This window comes from Oncorhynchus clarkii, chromosome 10 (genome assembly GCF_045791955.1).
Source record: "Oncorhynchus clarkii lewisi isolate Uvic-CL-2024 chromosome 10, UVic_Ocla_1.0, whole genome shotgun sequence".
Lineage (NCBI taxonomy): Eukaryota > Metazoa > Chordata > Actinopteri > Salmoniformes > Salmonidae > Oncorhynchus > Oncorhynchus clarkii.
The window spans coordinates 44,423,209-44,438,933 of NC_092156.1; the positions used below are offsets into that span (position 1 = coordinate 44,423,209).

The 15,725-nt window shown below is 40.1% G+C and overlaps 1 protein-coding gene across 3 annotated transcripts in view; it reads left to right on the forward strand.

Moving 5' to 3' along the window:
• Nucleotides 1–3,625: 3,625 nt before the first annotated feature.
• LOC139418588 (interleukin-13 receptor subunit alpha-2-like) overlaps nucleotides 3,626–15,725 on the forward strand; it is a 31,260-nt gene continuing 19,160 nt past the window's right edge. For 2 of the 3 annotated variants that reach the window (XM_071168174.1, XM_071168176.1), the window contains exon 1: nucleotides 3,627–3,718. The gene's annotated coding sequence lies outside the window, so the exon portion shown is untranslated. Of the gene's footprint in view, nucleotides 3,719–15,725 lie in introns of all 3 variants that reach the window. The other variant, XM_071168175.1, reaches the window with a different exon arrangement.

The window sequence follows — 15,725 nt, forward strand, 5'->3', positions numbered from 1 at the left end:
TACAACTTGCTCCTCTGGTTGGATTCACATCTGCAAAATGTAAAATAAGGAAAACAAAATAAGCAATTAGGTGATCCCATAGATTAATCTTGCCCATTTGAAATATTTTATCAGGGAAACTATTTATCTATTTATTTTTTCTATTTATGTGCTTTGTTTGTTTGTGTTTCACCCCTGATGACCCCCTTAAGTTATGTGACAGGAGTTTTCAGCTCTAAACTTATGATATTGTCCTGCTTTAATGCTGCATTTGTAAAAATACAAATAGTGGGAAGTGGTAATTTACCACCATAGAGTTAGATAGAGGACTCTAGATTGATAAAAACCTGTTCTGGCGTTGCCATTGAGGGCTTCACAATTTTTAAAGGAGTCAACTGGGTGGGACTTCCTTGTGGGTGAAGAAAGGATCACATCATTCCATCCGGGTAATCAGGAGGGATCAGCCAATAAATTATACTCATGAGCAAACATTCCATAACTCTAGGTGGCAGTAAATCACCATCCTTGGCTTTATACCTGTTCAAGCAACACACTCTAGATGGCAGTATGCACCCTTTCAGTTTGTTTACCAACTCACAGAAGTAGTAGATTAAGAAAATTGACAACGCCCTCTATGGCGCTGCCCGTGCGATCACAGAGGCCATAATGGAACATGTACAAAGATCTCTACGTTTACCACATACGACTAGGAAAAATACATTTGAACAGCCCTCCAACTGGTAATTACTAGTGGAAAACTTGTCTCATTCTTGAGTGGGAGGTAGGAATTTACCAGTTGTGAAATCGTAAATACCAGTTGGATGCCTTGGTAGTCTGCCTTGATCTGGTTGAGAAACCCCCGATTTGCTAATAGACAAAAAGCTGTCTCAAACATTAACTAAAAGTATAGCTATCAGGTTTGTAAACAAATTACAGTGTTTAAAAACCATATTAATATATTAGCATTTGGGTACGGTTTGTTCTTAGGTGTCTCAAAGTCCGATTCAATTAACCTCAAATTGCAGGAAATCTAAACCATTGTTCCTGCTGCGAATAGTTTCACTTAAAAGGAGTTTCATTTGGTTTCCATTTAGTAATGATGGTCCTATTATTGCAAATATCCATTCTTAACTTCAAATTTGCTTTTGTGTGGGATGCAGGAACAATGGTATTTCAAATCAAATTTTATTAGTCACATGCACCGAATACAACAGGTGAAATGACCTACAGTGAAATGCTTACTTACGAGCCCCTAACCAACAATGCAGTTAAAAAAAAAAAATGCGGATGGGAATAAGAAATAAAGTACCATGTAATTAAATGGCAGCAGTAAAATAACAATAGCGAGACTATATACGGGGGGGGGGGGGGGGGGGGGGGGGGGGATAGGTTTTGTCGTGCCCTCTTCATGACTGTCTTGGAATGCTTGGACCATGTTAGTTTGTTGGTGTTGTGGACACCGAGGAACTTGAAGCTCTCAACCTGCTCCACTACAGCCCCGTCGATGAGAATGGGGGTGTGCTCGGTCCTCTGTTTCCTGTAGTCCACAATCATCTCCTTTTGTCTTGATCACGTTGAGGGAGAGGTTGTTGTCCTGGCACGGCCAGGTCTCTGCAATGTCCGTTTTGATTTAATCAGTGTTACTCACTGATAAATATTTGGTAACTCCTTACTCATACTGCTGTTTATGTTGCCAACAACACTGTTGTTCCCACTCCCGTGTCTATCTGTTTTTTTACTGTCACTCGCTCATCGCTTATTGTGTGTGTGTGTGTGTGTGTGTGTGTGTGTGTGTGTGTGGGTGGAGCTCATGTATGGTATCACAGTTTTTTAATATGCCAAGCATTTTATTATTGACATGATGGTCGAACTACTGTAAATACATTACCTGTACAAGAGAGAACATTCCATTCTTTTAGTTGGCTTTGTGTCTGTGTTTATCTGTTAATTGGAACGTGCTGTGCTTGTACACACTGAAATCCGAGCTGGCCATGGAAGCCTGCTTTGGCGGACGTTTTTGGGAATGTATCTCTGATGCAGTTCAATTTTCGTGTATAGATAATTTGATTATGTTCTAAGTGATGATTGGTGGTTTCAGTATGTATTCCGTTTGGCTGCCTCCCCTGTTCAGAATGCCTTGCACATATTTTACCTGCCAGTGACCACCCCACCCCACTGCATCGCAATTGCCAGAACAAGAGCTGTTGATGTCTCTGACTCATAGTTACTGTGGTCCCATTTGTTTATCTCTATACTCATCCCAGAAACATGCAGCATAGCCCATCTCCTCCTCTAATTAAAAGTGCCAAGGCCCTCAAGGCAACACTTCAACAAGGCTTAGTTGTAATTATAGTCATCAAGTAGCCTACCAATGTGACAAGACTCTTCAACTGGTGTTTGAGTTGGACACCGAGATCATTCCTTAAGATTCTCTTGACACAAGACATAAAAATGTACAATTGTTTGTTGACAGAACATAATTACCAGCTATCGTTCCTTATTCTTTATATCAAACAACTTTCATACAAGCCTTATACTTCGGTAATCCTAATACCAAATGAATTGTTCATCCCTAATTGGTTGCCATGTCAGAGCATTAGTAAGCTTTGTGTCGTGGTATAATGTATATGTTATAAACCTGCCCCATTTTCCTCCAGACCCATCCACATTAGCCTAGTCTGCTTTCCCACTTGTCCCTCACGTCTACGTCGCTCATGCTGTTTTGAGCTTTCAATTCTTTGATTAAAAGAGCTGGAAGAATCATCTACACATTATACTGCCGAGAAGCATTCTGATGTATTCTGTACATACAGGTTTTGTATTTAAAAGAAACAATGCATGCAAGGATCCTGGATGACCGAGCCCCATGTGTGTGTGTGTGTATATATCCTCTGTATAAATTGTGGGGTGTTTCTAAAAAATAAAAACATTGAAAAATAAAGTGTAATTCTTTAAAATAACTGGTTACACTTGAAGATGGTCCTTTATTTCCGTGGATGTAAATCATTGTTAAAAGCTACAAAGTATTACAAAATAATAACATAGTAATTATATTTTTTATTGCCTTTGTGAAACATTTTGTATCGGGGTAGTTAGGTCTGACAGGCCTTGTGTGGATCTTTGATGTACCAACAAGCATGCATTATCATACGTAGTTACTGTATGCCATTTTTTAGCATGCGCTTTTATCCAAAGCGACTTGCAGTCATGCATACATACACTTTTGGTATGGGTGACCCCAGCGGGAATTGAACCCACAAACTTGTGTTGCAACCACCATGCTCTACCGAGTCACACAGGACAATGTACTTAGTGAAATGTCTCTCCGTCATTATACAGGAAAGGGTAGCTACATGTTTCAACAATAACTCTAGTGCTAGTAACTGAAATTGGATCAAGGCTGACTGGTTGATACTGGTGCACCAAAGTACTTCGAGTCAATGTGTACGCCAAGTTGCTATAATTTACTGTGAGCTTCAAGAGAAGCGTTGCAACTTTATTCACAGGAACTAGGACCTAATTTCTAGGAACAGGGAAACCAAAACATCCAACAGGATGAGAAACCATTACCCTGAAGCACCCACCCATCTAGATCAGTGCCACAGCCCAGCCCTGATTTCCCTTCCACCTCAATACATCCATGACCACACTCTGAGGCTGGGAGGACAGGTTGGCAAGGTCCAGAAGTACAGGCAGCGTACAGTACATGACCCCCGCTGAGACCTTGACTCGATTCACAGTAAGTACTTCTTGTCTGTGGATATGCACTTTTATCCTCTGTTCTTTCTGTTTTGGATCCAAATGATCTCATCTTTATATTCTCATAAACTGTTTATATAAAATGGTATGATTTTCATTGTGGGGTGCATTTGTATAGACATACTTTGATTTAAAAGAATGCTTGCACTGTGTAAGCATTCTTTACTGTATATGGTTGAAAAACATGTACTTTGTATATTAACTTTGTCTACTGTATTTTAATCCCTTACTAATTTGTATGAATTTTTCCCACTGTGAATTTAATGAATATAGCTACTGTACAATAGATTATAATTTGTGTATATCAACTGTATTATTTTCACAAGATTCTTTAAAGCTGTGAATTGTAGTTTGCTTCACAGTCACGTGAAATATGTATGTCTGTTTTAATAGTTCCCTCTGAATATAAACAAAGATTTGTATCAAGACTATTACACATTTAACCCTATTTTAAATAAGTAAGGGATAATCAACGAGGGGGTTATACGTTATGGAAAATAATGAACGCTCATTATTTTCCAGAGAACGCATAGAGCCCCGATTTGATATGTCCCTTTTATACCATGGCTATAATTGAATCCACTGAAATAGTTAGCACGTTTACTGGCATTTATTATTATTATTATTAAAGATTGTCTTGAAGGGCATTCTAGAACGTACATAATTTCCCACGGTAGAATTCAGTGGCTATAGTTCATTCTTACATGTTCTATGTTGGAGCTGCATTTGAAAGCAAGTCGAATTGAAAACATTATTGGCATTGTTGAATTCGATTTTCATAATAGCAAGCCAGGACTGCTGGTTTGAAGCAAGTCTGTTTGTTTGGTTACCAAGGAAACTACTATAGATATCTGGTACATTTGCTAGCTAGCTACTTCAGTGGATGTTGAACATTTCCACCGGCACATTAACACATTTCTAGAGGCAAATGTGTTACATTATAGCCATGGTATTGTAGTATACCCTACTATGGGGTCGAGCGTGCTGTGGACACACAACTGACACAGAGTTTGCAGTTCACAATAATTCATTTGGCTATTAAACACAGAATGTCACGCAATAACCCAGCAGAGTTCGTCACACTGTGCGTGTTCACGTAATCCTCTCTGTCCTAACGCCAAGTTTGTATTTAGGCAACGATTATTCGGCTCCAGCCAGACTCCGTCTCTTAATGGACAATGCAAACCGCTCTCTTCTTTAGACCAATGTCCTGACAAAGTTCAGTGAACACCCCTCTTCGGCCGATGCCAACATAGTCCTCCTAATCGCCCGCGCCCAATTCTTCAACCGAGTCCAGAAACGCAGGCCGTGTGAAATGGTTCCTCAGCTTCTATATCTTCAAACGAATGCCAAACGCCCGTCTTCGCTGACAAACTGCAATTTTCGGCATAAACCAGGCTAAACCAAGTTAGCTGGCGCAGCCTAGTCTCACATTACACGTTACATAGTAAACGTAAATCCGGAATGTTCTATTTAGTATGATACATTATGTTCGGTATGGTTACATAAGACAAAGTTACTGAAGGCAAAAACGAAAGGAGGTTGGTTGGTCAGGGTGGGTGATTAACACGAACATCTAGCAACCTAAAGTTTTATTTGTATTTTTTTAAGTCTAATCACAGACAATTTTAGCTAATTAGCAACTTTTCAACTACTTACTACTTTTTAGTTACTTTGCAACTACTTAGCATGTTAGCTAACTCTTCCCCTAATCTTAACACTTTTAACAAAACTTAAACCAAACCCCTCACCCTAGCCAGCTAACTAATGTTAGCATTAGCCACCTAGCTAAAGTTAGCAACACAAATTTGAATTCATAACATGTGGTACATTTAGCAAATTCCTAACATATTGTAATGAAACAGGCAGGGAGCAGGCCTTGACCCCTTGACCTTCTGTGCCCCAAAAGCATTCTCGAGAGGCAGAGTCAATATCCGCGCTTATAACCCCAGGGTCGTTAAACAACTCCCCCCTTTCAAAGAGCGCGTCCTCGCGCTAGCTTGCAACTCTACGTCTTATAGGAACGCGCTCACCGGCCAAGCACACACACTGTCGTGGATGCAAGGTCCGATCCCTTCTGACATCAATGTAATGAAACAGGCAGGGAGCAGGTCTCGAACCCTCGACCTTCTAGCCCGAAGTCCAGCGCGCTATCGACTGTGCCGCAAAAGAATGCTCCAGCAGCAGAGTTGATATCCGAGCTTATAAGCCCAGGGTTGTTACAATATCATACCAATTGTAATTTGTAAGCATATCATGAGAAATGGTTGTAGGACATTCACAAATTAATACATGCCATAAGAAATGTAACATATCATACCAAATGGAGTGTCTCGGATATACGTACAGAAATAATACTAAATGCTCTGAGTGAAGTGTCTTGAATTTATGTGAATAATGATGAGTGAGAAAGATATACACACAAATATCATAACCCCAAGACATGCTAACCAAGTGTTTCCCAAACTCTGTCCTCGGGACCCCAAGCATGCAAGTTTTGTTTTTTTCCCCTAGCCTTACACAGCTGATTAAAATAATCAACTAATCATCAAGCTTTGATAATTTGGATCAGCTGATTAGGACAAAAATCAAAGCGTGCACCCCTTGGGGTCCCGATGACCGAGTTTAGGAAACGCTGTGCTAACGTCTCACTATTACAATAACAGAAGTTAGCATTTTTATTTGGGCGGGGGTTATCATATTTGTGCTTCTTTAACTTTCTCACTCATCATGATTTACGATTCATTCAGGATTGTCAGTAATCATGGTAGCATCCACATTAATGTAGAAGTGTTTAGAGACATTGATAGGAGAATTATGTTCTCCAGGTACATCACCCAATTAAATTATATTACTCTGTCTGCAAACCAGAATTTGTAAGATCCTGGTCGAATGAAACAGACGGAGGCCCAGCTAAATAGTCAAAGTTTATTCACGGAACGTTCTGAATTCTGAAGAATACAAATCAATTCATTTTATACTGACTTCGCACGCCCACACATACACACAGCCATACGCACACACACACACACAAACATACCCACACACACATGCACACAAACAGATGCACACACTGTCTGTCTCACTACCCAGCCGACAGAGAAAGTGACATTGTCCTTGAGACGTACTCCCCGTTCTCTCCCAAATCTCTAGTCAGGTCAGCACCAAGCTCAGACACAGTCTGTGTTTAAAATACCATAAAGATATATTGTTTTACCCTAATTCTGACTAGGACTACACATTTAATGATTATGATTTTATACATTCTAATCAATTCCATACAATTATATGTTTCAGGGCGGAATATTCTAATCATTCAATTCTAACCTATCAATCCACCCTAAATGACTGAATAATACACACTGATACATCAATTGTATACAAGAATGATCCAGACCAATACTTTGCTTATCATATCCTGCTGCCATATGTTACACCAGCCATTGCAAGCCCAACTATTGCCTAAACATTAACTACAAAAAATTACACGTCTATTTTTATTAATATCGTCAATCAAAATCAATCTCACAAAATCAATGTGTGTATTTTCATACCTTATCCATCAATGACAGTTATAGGCCTACATTAAGTATCCGAACACTTCCTGTTTAGGTTTTTATTACAATCTTCATAAACTGTCTTAACCCTCAAAAATAGTCTCATCCAACATTGGCTCCTCATAGTTAAAAGAAACGGAGCCATCTCCTAGGCCTGGAGGCCCGTATTCGTCATCACACAGGCTGGAGCTCGAAATCGGTCCGTACCTCACCATCTGTTGCACCACTGACCTCTCCAGAGTCCTGATAAGCAAAACTTTCATACAAGGGACCAAGCAACACCCACATATAACCAAAATACTCATACAGGTGAAGGTTGCCCACAACACAGTGATTATGAAATTTTTCCATTTCCCAAACACACTATCAAACCAATTTGTAAGAGAATTATCTACCCCAGAGTTCTCAGCCAATTCATGACCTAAGGTGGTTAAACCAGCCAGGGCCTTGGTCACTGATCCGCCTGAAGCTGTGTTATCGGGGATAAACGTACAACATTCTACTTCCGAATATCACACACCCCACCACCCTTTTCAGCTATTAACATATCCAATACTATCCTATGTAAATTCTATTGTTAAAAGATCCAGACGGAGCACTCCCTCTCTCTCTCTTCTACCTGGCTCTAGGTCTTTGTGTTTGATAAGGGTGAAGGGCATGCCTAGTGCACAACTACCGGTTCAATTGGTAGGCAGGTTATGCCCCAGCCTCACACCTCCACAAACCACCAGACATCCGTTCTAGGCCTTTTTATCTTACTAAAGTCCTCGGACTCAACCACCCAACCACCTCATTGTCTTGTCAGCTGTGACATCCTCTGTCCTATTGCAGGTTCGTACATCCCATCCATTTGGGATGTATCGGCCATACAATAATAGTGGCCACCTGTAACTGTGAAAGCCTGGAGGTGATGGGCACATGCGGATGCAGATCAATGCAACTGTCATTGTCTGTCTTCCCTGCCTTCATGAACAGCTTTACCGTACAGGCCATTCCCCTAGGTGTATCAATTCCATCAAATGGAAAGGGGATGGTAGTCAGCTGAGGTTTGGCTGTGGCGCAGGCATAACATTCTTCTTTCGCTACTGATCTGGCTGTATAGTGGATCCATTCTAACCAAAGGTTAGAATCTCCATAACCACCTCAATCACTTAAGATATTTCGTCTGCACGATCCACACCGGCCCTTGGCTCTGGACTAATCTGCTGTCAGTGTCTGTTGTGTCAGATGCTCTGCTAGTTTTCTTGCTGACGATAGAGTTAGCCCCTGTCCTAACCTCCTCTAACCAGAACCGTACTAGGGTGTCGACCGAAAACTGGTCAAATCCAACATACCATAACCCTAGATCCTCTTTCATTCCATTTTTAAGGGTAAGGCGTATCTTTATGCAATACATCTCTCTCTCCGGATTGCAGTCAAAAACCCTCACCTTCACTATACTTCCTGTCTATCCCGACCTACGGATCTATTATGCTTGGTTAATACAAAATCCTCATCGTCTAAACCATGGGTCAAGTTACCACCCTCTGCATAATCAGGTGGGGTGTGGTGTATCAGGAATATGGCTCCCACGATAAGACAGCTCAGATCAACCAGCACTCCTGTAAAGCCCCACCCTTTCCCGGAAAACATATCAGCAGCCAAAGGCCAGGCCATACTTCTATGAACAAACACAGTGATGAAATGACTGGATCAGGGAATCTTCATTAGAGAGATGATTGTGATGACTGTGATTGTTCGACAGTGTCCGTGTGTCTTACCCTTTTGCAGTGATATGAACCCAGGTAGCTCCTTCAGCTATTCTCACAGCAAAGGCTGTCACCAGGAAGTACTTGGTATGGTCCCTCCCACTGTGGCTGCTTCCAGTCCTTTCTCTTTAGTGATTGGACCCAGACCCAGTCCCCTGGCCCAATCCCGTGGGTAATCTACTTCTGTAGTTCTCCTGTAGGACATAAAACCTTTGAGATACGGGTTTGGTTAACAAACAGTCTTCTACTTGTTCTATCTAATCGTGTCCGCCAAGTAAGTTGGGAACGCTATAAAAAAATTGTTTTAGTATTATCCAAAAGGCCACAAAGTGTCCTATCCCATCCCCCGTTTGATACATGGCTTCGCCCCTGTATCAATATATATCTACTTTAAGAGTTACCTGTGCTGTTTTCTATGGGCTTGGATGTATATGTGCTTGTCTATGTAAACCGTAATCTTTCTCTCCTTTTTTATTTCACAGGCCCTAGTCAATGCTAATATTTCGGCCTGTTGTGCCAAACAATTTCCGGGCAACGCTTCCGTGGTTAACACCTTGTTTCCAGAAACCAACTAAGCTTTCATTCCCTTTTGTCTCCCCACAGTAACTGCTATCTACCCATTCTGTTCTTCTCCCATTCTGTTCTTGCTCATGTCCTGGCCCCCCTTATTAACCTTCTCCTCTCTGTTCTCAAGCCTTCAAGGTCTCCGCAGTGGGTGGAGGGCTCCTCTTTCTTCCCTTTCCCCTATCTGTCTGTAGCTCTTTCTCATTACAGTCTGTAACAACTATGTGCTGTTTCCAAACATTAACTAAGTGTCTCACTGTTTGGCTTTATCTGAACTCATGGATTTTTTGAAAAAACATGTCTATGGTGGTGATTTCTAAAGTCCTTACATACAGTGCCTTGCGAAAGTATTCGGCCCCCTTGAACTTTGCGACCTTTTGCCACATTTCAGGCTTCAAACATAATGATATAAAACTGTATTTTTTTGTGAAGAATCAACAACAAGTGGGACACAATCATGAAGTGGAACGACATTTATTGGATATTTCAAACTTTTTTAACAAATCAAAAACTGAAAAATCGGGCGTGCAAAATTATTCAGCCTCTTTACTTTCAGTGCAGCAAACTCTCTCCAGAAGTTCAGTGAGGATCTCTGAATGATCCAATGTTGACCTAAATGACTAATGATGATAAATACAATACACCTGTGTGTAATCAAGTCTCCGTATAAATGCACCTGCACTGTGATAGTCTCAGAGGTCCGTTAAAAGCGCAGAGAGCATCATGAAGAACAAGGAACACACCAGGCAGGTCCGAGATACTGTTGTGAAGAAGTTTAAAGCCGGATTTGGATACAAAAAGATTTCCCAAGCTTTAAACATCCCAAGGAGCATTGTGCAAGCGATAATATTGAAATGGAAGGAGTATCAGACCACTGCAAATCTACCAAGACCTGGCTGTCCCTCTAAACTTTCAGCTCATACAAGGAGAAGACTGATCAGAGATGCAGCCAAGAGGCCCATGATCACTCTGGATGAACTGCAGAGATCTACAGCTGAGGTGGGAGACTCTGTCCATAGGACAACAATCAGTCGTATATTGCACAAATCTGGCCTTTATGGAAGAGTGGCAATAAGAAAGCCATTTCTTAAAGATATCCATAAAAAGTGTCGTTTAAAGTTTGCCACAAGCCACCTGGGAGACACACCAAACATGTGGAAGAAGGTGCTCTGGTCAGATGAAACCAAAATTGAACTTTTTGGCAACAATGCAAAACGTTATGTTTGGCGTAAAAGCAACACAGCTCATCACCCTGAACACACCATCCCCACTGTCAAACATGGTGGTGGCAGCATCATGGTTTGGGCCTGCTTTTCTTCAGCAGGGACAGGGAAGATGGTTGAAATTGATGGGAAGATGGATGGAGCCAAATACAAGACCATTCTGGAAGAAAACCTGATGGAGTCTGCAAAAGACCTGAGACTGGGACAGAGATTTGTCTTCCAACAAGACAATGATCCAAAACATAAAGCAAAATCTACAATGGAATGGTTAAAAAATAAACATATCCAGGTGTTAGAATGGCCAAGTCAAAGTCCAGACCTGAATCCAATCGAGAATCTGTGGAAAGAACTGAAAACTGCTGTTCACAAATGCTCTCCATCCAACCTCACTGAGCTCGAGCTGTTTTGCAAGGAGGAATGGGAAAAAAATTCAGTCTCTCAATGTGCAAAACTGATAGAGACATACCCCAAGCAACTTACAGCTGTAATCGCAGCAAAAGGTGGCGCTACAAAGTATTAACTTAAGGGGGCTGAATAATTTTGCACGCCCAATTTTTCAGTTTTTGATTTGTTAAAAAAGTTTGAAATATCCAATAAATGTCGTTCCACTTCATGATTGTGTCCCACTTGTTGTTGATTCTTCACAAAAAAATACAGTTTTATATCTTTATGTTTGAAGCCTGAAATGTGGCAAAAGGTCGCAAAGTTCAAGGGGGCCGAATACTTTCGCAAGGCACTGTAGGTTAATTAAGGTTATCTCGATCCTATCAATAATCCTGAATCACCACAGATGTCATATATCCCTGTCCACTTTATACTATTTAAATAGAAATCTTCTACTGATCAAATGAGGCCAAAACGAATGCTACCCATATCCCATGCTGTCTGTACTAATGAAATCTCTCCTTCGGGAGTCCACTGTATTTTATCTAACAATAACATGGGTTAACCTTAAAATCAGTCTCATCAATAATTTAATATATGTTGCATAGTGTGGGATACCTTATCAACAGTAATTTACCATCCCTAAGATCTGCAACTTATTTATTTTCATTAATCATTTTAATGCTTATAAAATCACTATTTTTCTATCATGTATTTTCCTGCCCTATTGGCTTAAAATATTTCCTGTCCAAACCTCAATGTAGCATATCTTCCCCTATTTATTATTGATGATAAATGGGATTTTTTTTCCTGTTGTAATACTAAATCAGTAGTAGCCAATTCGAAACCTTCAGTCAGTGTTTACAACAGAATCTTGAACCTCTTCCTCTTCCTCACTAGAGTTTATTCCCCCGCTTCCCATGATTTCTCCTGCCTCAATTCCACTTTCTCCACTGTGGTTCAAACTATGATTATGTCCAAGAGCTATAAACTCCATTATAATTAATTTACCTTAAAACCAGTTTCACAAATGACCACAAATTCATTATCCAAATGGCCGTCCCCTGAGGCTGATCAAACCACAAGGGAAAGCCATGATAGAGGTCAAAGGTTATACCACCCTTTTACAGTCGTGTTCCATACTATATTAGACGTATTAAAGAACCCTTTATCTAAATAATTCACGTGTTTAATTAAAACTCAGAAAATAAAACTCCTAATATTCCATATCTGAGTGTACCCCTTTAAGATATCTTGTCTCTGGGAAACATGGAAATCTACTCCCTCCAATCATTAGTTTTACATTTCCTCAATGTTTCATGTAACTCATTCAGTCTTTCACCAAATAGTCTCCCCAAAATGCTTGATTGGAATACCCTGCCATTAGACACACACAACTATGATAAATGTGCACTGTCCCTTTAAAATAAAATACCCTGATGATATTCAGCTACTTCTAAAAATGTATTTGGAACTTTTAGCAACTTTTGAAAAGTGACTCAAATCTATAATGCACGCATTTCCCCTCTAAATGACACAAACCATTTTCTCTGTCACACCCTCAGTCACAACATAATTTTGGCTGGCTGCAAAAGTGCATTGTGATTGACGTCAGCAACAGGCGCTCAGCCCGTGCCCAGGCAGCAGCAATTTCAGCGATTTGCTATTTATTGTTGGCTGACTGCAACAGCAGTAGTACGGGTTCGACAAGCCAAACCCAATGAATATAGTTGGTCACGAATGTTTGATCTTGAACAGAACTTACAACATCAATCAACATCTCTCAATCAATATTGTACTGCCAGAAGTACAGAAAATAGTGGAAGTCTGTACCTGAACAACTGTCAAATCAATTTGAGTAACGTTATTGTGTATTCTACGTAATGACGCAGTTTTACGTTATCACGCAATCATATCACAACATCTTTAGCAAAAAATCAACCTTCCTCTAGCAAATTTACCCTGAAAATGAGTTGGCAACACTGTAACCAACTCTCCTATTCCTGCTTCTAGGCAAAAATCGAACCCCTATTCAGACTGAGTTCTGCTTGAATTCTATCGTAAGAGTGAAACCAAACTTTCCAACTTTCTCTTCTCGTTCGGCTTCCCCTTTATGAAATGTCCAAAATTTAAAAGTACCATGTACTTCGCTAAATTTATAACGTATGTCAGTCAATCTATCACAATTATCTCTCCGCTATTATGTAGAATTCATTAGACTTGGGTTAACTGTCTCTTCTATGATTCAGTAATTTAAATACGACTCCATTCCCAATACATTATTCCAGTGGCCCATTTAGGCAAGACACCGCATTTCATCGAAATCGCCCAGCTATTATTTTGAATGGATTAGTCTTTCAATTGAACCTAAACCAGCTATTAAAACACTCAGTTTATATCCTAAAGAAACACTAACTAACCGTATCTCTCCCGGCAAAACATATCAGTATTTGGATTACAATCAGAATAAATTTCAGTCTATCGGTGCTAAGGCTGAGATACGAACCCGAGTCTCCCGCGTTGGGAGACAATAGTCATAATTTAAAGGTCCAAGCGTTTCCCCAGCGAGGCTTCTCCTTACTCTCTCTCCCTTGGTTCTCTCTCTATCTCCTACTCAGAATTCAGGAATAATTACTATAATGACTTTTGATACGCACATACCCCCCCCCCCCCCCTCGCTGATATCCTTATTGTAACTTGCTCAATAAGGTTGCCAAATCCTGTCCTCTTTTCTTTTTAAAATCTTTCCTGCTATTTCCCCAAGAGTAGCAATAAATATTTGACTCCTGTCTGTCCTCTCTCTCTCTCTGCTCTCTATCTACAGCCCACTGTAAAACCACCGCTGCCCCCTGTCCTGGGGTCCCGTCTCCTTTTACAGCCGCCCATCCTTTTTCTGTCTCATCTTCTATGTGTATGTGCTTTTAACCATTATTATCCTTATCCTATGTTGATAAATTCCTCCCGTTAATCTTTCCTAGAATTTTACAATAATTATTTGTATGAATCCTGATATCATTTAGATCTCACAATTTATATGACTACAAGTTCTACTTAGTCTTAGTTTTTCCTTATGACTTCTGACTGATAAATATATCTGTGTGTGTGCTTTTAAAATTCATTTTGATAAAATAACTCCTATGTGTTTCACTATTGATGTGTATGTCACTACTCCCTATGTGTGAGCTCACACTCGACAGACCTCAATCATTAAGCTGTTTTTATTTATGGTAGTGCACATGTACCTCAGGTCATTGCGGACCTGTTCCCACAATCGATCTTACTTTACTTTACTTCACCTTCTACGTTTTCCGGCTACTGTACTTCAACCAGTTTTACTTTTAGGTCTCACTGTTAGATACTGTACTTCGAAATGTCTTAATTAGATCTGTGACCCAGTGCCGCCATCACTAACATAGATACTTTTGTCTTAAACTTTCTCTACATTAGATTATATGGACGGTATACCCGATACAAATCTTACTTACTGTTAGTTTTACAGTTAAAAATCCTCCTTCACATTTATCTTGCTCTAATTTTTTGTAAGTTTAGAATTTAACCCCAAAGATCACCGACCTTATCTTGCAGCTGAGAATTCAATGTTGGTTGGATTTCGTCACCGTTTTCTGTCGTGTACCAGTTTGCCACCGGCCTGAAATGGAACCTCAATTTCCAGAGGTCATGTCTTTAACTTACGGATCTCTGATCCGTCCTGGCACGGTTTTCGGCGCTCCCATGGGATGACAGAAAACAGGTATTGAAATCTGGCTCGAAGGACCAATTGATAAGAGAATTTCCAATCCCAATGATAATAACAATCAATCAATAGCTCGGACCAATTCCCGAGGTTTGTAAGACCATGGGTATAATAATAATTAGTCAAAGACTCAGCTTATACAAGAGGTTAGTACAGTTTATTCAGAGAACGTTCTGAAGTCAAGAATACAAATCAATTCATTTTATACTGACTTCGTACGCCCACACATACACACAGCCATACGCACACACACACAAACAGACGCAAATACACACATACCCACACACACATGCACACAAACAGACGCACACACATGTCCTGCTACGCACACACTGTCTGTCTCACTACCCAGCCGACAGAGATAGTGACCTTGTCCTTGAGACGTACTCCCCATTCTCTCCCAAATCTCTAGTCAGGTCAGCACCAAGCTCAGACAGTCTGTGTTTAAAATACCATAAAGACATATTGTCTTTACCCTAATTCTGACTCGGACTACACATTTATTGATTATGATTTTATACATTCTAATCAATTCCATACAATTATATGTTTCAGGGCAGAATATTCTAATCATTCGATTAACTGACAATTCTCACCTATCAGACATTCTATTCTTATTTACAATAAAAGTAACTCCAAAATGACACATTATTTACCATTCATTTCTATTGGCCACAAAATAATCTGAAATGTAACCAAAACGAACAGCAAATGCATCCAACAAATTTGTAGAGTAAAGCTTGATGTAGTCATTGCA